The following is a 7,296-nucleotide window of genomic DNA, read 5'->3' as shown; positions in this document are numbered from 1 at the left end:
TTAATGCCCAGGTCACAAAAGCAAAGTTTGAAAGGAATAGCAATCATTTTTCTTGATTTCTAGATAGAAGTAAATAGAAAATAATACTTACTGACTAAAGATAAAATAAAATAAAAAATTTGTTCGACAATGTTGCCAAGACATACTCGATTGCAAGTGACAGCCGAGATATAATTAGAAACATTCAGACAATCTATAAAACGGAAGTAGTTTCTGGTCTTCATGAGAAGACCTAGACTTTATATCGCAATTTTCTTCTTACCTTATAGACCAGAGATCAGTAATAGGAGTTCTCTGTGAGTATCGGACTGTTTTTCTAAAGATATAACGCGTTTGTGGTTCATTGACCGGTTCATGGTTACAACATATCCTCTGTGCCAGGATTTTTTTTTTTTTTTTTTTTGCATGTATAACAGTGCCTTGATGGAAATGGTGCTGCGGATACAGTGGGGACATATTTGTCGTAAAATATTACATAATATACATCTGGACCTTGGGTACATGAAAGAATCCTGTTATAGACATACGAGAAATGGTTTTTTTTTCTGTTACATATACGAAAACACGATGCCATTAGTATATGCCTACACTTTTCGAAAACTCGTTGTAACATTGATTTCAACATTTTGGCACGAAGCCAGCATTTCCGGAGAAAGGGAAGAGTTGATTATATCAACCCCCAGCACTCAAGTGGCACCTATTTTATCAAGTCCAAAAGGACGAAGGCAAAGTCGAATTCGGCGAAATTTGATCTCAGAACATAAACACGAATGAAATGCTGTTAAGCATTTTGCCGAGCGCGCCAAAGATTCTACCTGCTCACCGTCTTAAAAACTGTAAAAAAATAGTCGTAATATTAGTGGAGATTATGCAATAAGAATTCAACTAAAGGCTTAACTGTTAAAATGAATGCAGAAATAAATATGCTGATGAAGCTGGAATTAATGTAGTATCGTCACAATGAACAGTTAGGTTAGGCTGACATTGATACCACATCGATCCGTTAGCTTTTTTCTTACTTTTCGATTAACAGTAAAAATTCCATACTCACTACATACACACTATATATACAGACATACATACACACACAGTCACACACACATTCACACACATATATATATACATATATAGGCTTGCATGTATAATATATATACACACATGCATATATATACATGCATATATATACATATATAAACATGCATATATATACATGAATGTGCGTGCGTGTGTATGAGTATGTCCATATATGTGTGTACATAATGATATGCACACACATGTATGTGAATGCATATATGGATGATTACATAATTACATTTCTGCTGTGAAAAAAATGACGCCATATATCGTTAGTTGTAATAATAACGCAATCATTGGAGAATTTTTTTTTAAAAAGAAACTTGAAGATTAATGTGCTAAAGAGATTGAGCAACAAGTACAATGATTATTATTATCATTATTGTTGTTGTTGTTGTTGTTGTTGTTGTTTACTTCTTGATTTGTTTGCCAATAATATTATCCATTCATTCCTTCGATGACAAGGAAATAGTTAATGCTTAATTTTATCGCCTGGAAGAAACAAGTCTTGAGAAAAAAAAGAAAAGTTTCGCTGGGAGTGGGGGTTCATCTCATTCATTGACGTAACAATTGCAGATACAAGAGGAAGATATATCGGAGTCATTTAACAACTATTGCAGTATATTTTCTAACAGGACGACAGCTGAATTTGTCATATTAATAGGAGTGAAGAAAAAAGAACAAATAGAAAACTCACATAGAATGTTGAAATGGTCAATTCATGAGACAAAAATGAACTTCAAGAAGTGAGGGAAACGTACAATGACCTTAGAATTTTTATATTGGTGCCAAATGAGTGCAGAAGAAAGTATGACTTCAAACATTAGTAAAGCAACATCTGATGTTGTCCTAGATGCTAGAAGTAGCAGCCACGTCTTTATAGAATCGAATGATGTCTTCAAAATATGAGGATGATCCCAGTTGAAATGTCTTTTAAGGAAAACAGTCGAATGATCACGCTAATGCGTATTTTATGCGGTTCTAACAAAGTTTGCCGTAAACATTTTCGCCGCAGGAAAATTCGCCTCAGGATATCTGGCCGTAGGAAAGATCACCTCGGGATATTTGGCCGTAGGAAAGTTCGCCTCGGGATATTTGGCCGTAGGAAAATTTGGTTCGAGATATTTGGTCGTAGATAAGTTCGCCTCGGGATATTTGGCCGTAGATAATTTCGCCTGAGATATTTGGCCGTAGGAAAGTTCGCATCGAAATATTTAGCCGTAGGAAAGTTCGTCTCGGGATATTTGGCCGTAATAAAGTTCGCCTCGGGATATTTGGCCGTAAGAAAGTTCGCTTCGTAAGAAAGTTCGCTTACGGCCATATCACGCTGAGAGCACCGGTTCTCGTCCGATCACCGAAGTTAAGCAACGTCGAGCCTAGTGAGTACTTAGATGGGTGACCGCTTGGGAAACCTAGGTGCTGTAAGCATTAAAAAAATAATAAAAAATAAAAAAATAAAAATAAGGCGGTGAGCTGGCAGAAACGTTAGCACGCCAGACGAAATGCTTAGCGGTATTTCGTCTGCTGCTACGTTTTGAGTTCAAATTCCGCCAAGGTCGACTTTGCCTTTCATCCTTTCGGGGTCGATTAAATAAGTACCAGTTACGCACTGGGGTCGATATAATTGACTTAATTTGTTGTCTGTCTTTGTTTGTCCCCTCTGTGTGTAGCCCCTTGTGGGCAGTGAAGAAATAAGAAAGTTCGCTTCGTAAGAAAGTTCGTCTGGCCTGCTGACTATTCTAATACTATATTAAAAATAATGTTGTTGTTTTTTTTTTTCCAACCACCGACGGGTCATACATTTTTCTGGAAAATTATAGTGGGGCTTGGAGGAAATATAGGTTGGGAAAATCTGCTTTAGAGCAATCTTTTAATTTTCACTAAATTCCTGAAGCTAACACGAAGATTATTTAGCAAGTGTCATTCCTTAGGATTGCACAAGTATTGCAAGGAAAGGAATGGTGATTGGACACCCACCGGATCACCAAATAACACAGGCTTGACCTCGTCCTTAGAGAGTTCACTGCGACGTTTCTCTATATCTACTAAATCCAGTATATATATATATATATATATATATATATATATATATATATATATATATATATATATATATATATATATATATACATATACTTATACATATACATATATATATATATATATATATATATATATATATATATATATATATATACATATACTTATACATATATATATATATATATATATATATATATATATATATATATATATATATATATATATATATATATATATATTGATACAATTCTCTACACTCGTTTATCGCGGTTGTTTGATTCAAAAAGGGGAAAAAAGGAAAAGAAAAGAACAAGAGACATCACGATATATGAACCAGAGATAAAAGAATAATAGAAAGTATGAGGGAAATAAGTTTTGTTCCGAGACCCCAAGTTGTGCTGAGAATTATGGATAGTCGCTGGGGCGCACTTTGCGATCGAAGCTGAATTTTTGACTAATCGCCGACCCATTGATTTGATTCGGGTTCAGTCTCATTGCGTCCACATTAAGTACAGGACATCACCAACGAGCGAAAACCACGTAAACACACGAGAGATAAGTACAGGACAAAATACCAAAAAAAAAAAAAACACAGAATACGAAAAGGACATCAACAAGTGAAAATACGTAAAAATATAACGAGAGACGCGCATGCGCACACACATAAATATATGGATATATACATATATATAGGGAGAGAGTGAGTAGTGATACATACATACAAACATACATACATACATACATATATACATACATACATACATTACATACATACATACATACATACATACATACATACATACATGCATACATACGTGCGTACATACACACGTGTGTGTACTCGTGCGTGCGTGTTTTGTGCGCATACGCCTGATTGATTAATTATCAGCATGTGGTCTTTGAAGCATATCATTGAGGTAGGAATGACTTTCGCATTTTCCATAACCTAGATCTCCGGGATATAAAATAAAGAACGTTTCTCAATTGTTGATGGATAATTCATATTTTGAAAATTAAAAGTATTAATTATTAACACCGAAATTCTGAATAAATATCAACATTATTATTTGTATATATGTATATTTATTTGAGAATTTAAGCCACACAAATCTAAAGGTCATGAATGACGTAAGGAGAAGAGTTTCCAATCCAGACCCCGATAGGGTCGTTTACAACATTAGCGCGCCTTAAATTTTAGATATTTCTATCTTACGTCGTCCGAGTTTAGATTTATGAAGGATGAGCAAAGGGACGCTGGCACAATCCTAGTTTCCCTAAAATTTGTGAAATGATTATAGGGAACAATCATAATGCGGATCGTGCGATTCATTTTCATCAGAAGTTTAACGTTTCATCACTTACTTGCTCCAATCATTGGACAGCAGCCATGCTGGGGTATCACCTTAAAGGTATTTAGTCAAACAAATCGACTCTAGTATCTATTATTTTTAATGTCTGGGACTTATTCTATCAGTATCTTTTGCCGAACTACTAAGTTATGGGGGCTGTAAACAAACTAACAGCACTGATGGGGGACAGATATACACATAGATACACACGCACGCACTCACACACACACATATACACATACATATACATATATTACGTGATTACATGACCGACCAGGCTATAAAATTTTGTCACACATCGCTGGTCACAATGCGCTTTTGCATTGTTTTAGACTTCAAATGACGCCACCCCGCTCACTAAGCGACCAGGCCAACATTTCCCCTTGTGGAAAGAGAGAGCAACGTGAAATAAAGTGTTTTGTGGTGACAGCGCTGAGCTGTGATGAGTATAAATACAAACTTGTTAACATTTCAAATATGATATTCTTGTCATTGTTCAATGATTAGTTGCGCTGTTTAGCAACTGGAATAGTAAATTGAATACGAGGCGAGTAGTGCAACCAATCATTAAGCGATGATGGCAATATCATAAGAGGGATGTGTGTCTCGTGTCAGTCCGCAAGTTCGCAGCGCCTTCGTTTCCGTACTGTATGGCTAAAGAGGAGATAACCACTCTGAAATGCATGGATCTGTGAGCTGTCTACAGCGAGAAATACCACGATCAGCATACCACGATCCACTGAGTTGAGTTAAGAATAGGACTTTCCTGTTATTTGGAGTTATGTGTTAGGCTTGGCGCATTGTGGTACTTGTGGAACATAAACGCGAACTTTTACATATCCCCACAAGAAAAAAATCACACACGGTCAGGTCTGGGGATCATGCAGGCCAAGCACAAAGAGCAAGGGAGGAATTTCTCTTATCGCATCGATGTTGTCCGTGCTGCAGGTGGTGGCCACATTGAACAATTGTAAGACAGGAAATAAAAGTAGATTGTGAGTAAATACTTGGGACTCAGCTGGAGTTTTCTATTGCTTTTCCTTGCTAAAATATTACATAATGAAATCGGTTCATTCGTTTTGAAGAACTCTGTATAGGACTTTTCAAACAGCAGCAGTTTTCCTTTTATTATATCATTTAGCGAAGGTAAAATTTTACTCACACAGACAGTATTTCATGAATTATTGAAAAGCTAATTCCTGCATAGATTACTTTCCGTACAAATTCTTTGTTGCAATCTGATATTTCGTCTTTGTTTTCATGACTACAAAGCATTTAAATGTTTCTTCAGATCGAATGAAGTAAAGATTAAGACATGAAGTGTTAATAACCCGTTAATCTAACCACAAACCATTACAAGACTTTTCAGCGCGCCACTAATGAGGGATTTTCATTTTAATCTTTGTTTTTTCTTTCTTCATTTGTAATTTATGGATACAAAAGGGGTTGTTTTCAATTCCAGTCCAAAGAAAGAAATATTTTCATATTTCGCATATTTGATGACCGGCTAAATAGTAGACTTAAGATTGAACGGTTTATCATCATAATCATTATCACCACCACCACCACAATCATCATCATCAACACGATTATTGTTACCATTATTGTTGTTGTTGCTGTTGTTGCTATCATTATTGTCTATGTTATTGTTGTTATGTTTGTTGTTGTAGTTGTTATTGTTGTTAAGGCGAGCTGTATGAATCGTTAGCACGCTTCGTAGCATTTCATCTGTTTTTATTTTCTGGCTTCAAATTCTGCCGGAGTCCATTTTGCCCTTCATCCTTTTGAGTTCGATTTAGCGCACTTCACAAAAAATTTCAGGCCTTCTGGGATCGATGTAATCTACTTTCACACCATCACCCCACTCGCGCAAATTACTGATCTTGTGCCAAACATTTAAAATCATTATTATTATTTGTCTTAAAATTATTCCTCTCACAGTCATTGTCTGCTCTTTTGCGGCCCGGTAACCGTAACGTTGTTAGAAATGGTATACTGTCGTGTTCGAGGCTAATTACAGTAAAAACGCCGATGGTAGAATAAGAATTACATTCCTTAGCTAGAGAGGATGCGAAATGTTTATTCTCTTATCGACTTAATTACAATTACACTTGTCGCCATCTTGAAGCAGGGCCTATAATCCAAAATATTCTAGTCATTTTAAATGATCTTGTCTAGCTACTATTATATCCATTGTGAAGAAAATCTTTTGTTGTTCTTGCAGTTGTCGCTACCGTTTCTTTACAGGTGTCCATTTTAGCTTTAGTTTTTCCGTTTTATCGAACAAGATAAAGCTGAAATGGATCTAGAGTTAATAACCTGCCAATCATTGAGCGACATTTGTATTCATATTATGAACTTCGCCAACCTACTTTCCTTTAACATACTGTTATTGATTCTTTTTAGGGGAATCAACTAAATCTATATAATATAGCCATACAGAAGCGGTTTTGTATATTCGGGCTACAAATGCTCCAAGAAACAGTACAATCGTTATAATGTTCCACCTCTCCTTGTTTGAAAACGATAGCAGATTTCAAGTCTGTAATAAAGAAAGAGGGTCATACATTGTGTGAGAAAATGATATCTGCAACAACAATGACAATAATAATACACTATCAGTTTGTTGATGATGATGATGATGATGATGATGATGATGATGATGATGATGACGACGACGACGACGACGACGACGACGACGACGACGATGACGACGATGACGGTGACGACGATGATGGTGATGAAATTATAGGGTTCCTTCGATAACAGTCGATTCCATCCCACAACTACTACTTTATTTTATTGGCCCCGAAATAATGAAAGGCAATGC

At 35.9% G+C, this 7,296-nt stretch overlaps 1 non-coding gene across 1 annotated transcript; it reads left to right on the top strand.

Annotated features, from left to right (window-relative positions):
* Window positions 1-2,383: 2,383 nt before the first annotated feature.
* On the top strand, window positions 2,384-2,502 carry LOC128249215 (5S ribosomal RNA). The gene has a single exon (XR_008265337.1). It is a non-coding gene; the product is annotated as a 5S ribosomal RNA (ribosomal RNA).
* The last annotated feature ends 4,794 nt before the right edge of the window (window positions 2,503-7,296 follow it).

Source organism: Octopus bimaculoides, chromosome 12 (genome assembly GCF_046866305.1).
Source record: "Octopus bimaculoides isolate indiv1 chromosome 12, ASM4686630v1, whole genome shotgun sequence".
In the NCBI taxonomy this organism is placed as follows: domain Eukaryota; kingdom Metazoa; phylum Mollusca; class Cephalopoda; order Octopoda; family Octopodidae; genus Octopus; species Octopus bimaculoides.
The sequence above is the reverse complement of the archived record's forward strand: the minus strand, read 5'-3'. Positions and strand labels throughout refer to the sequence as shown.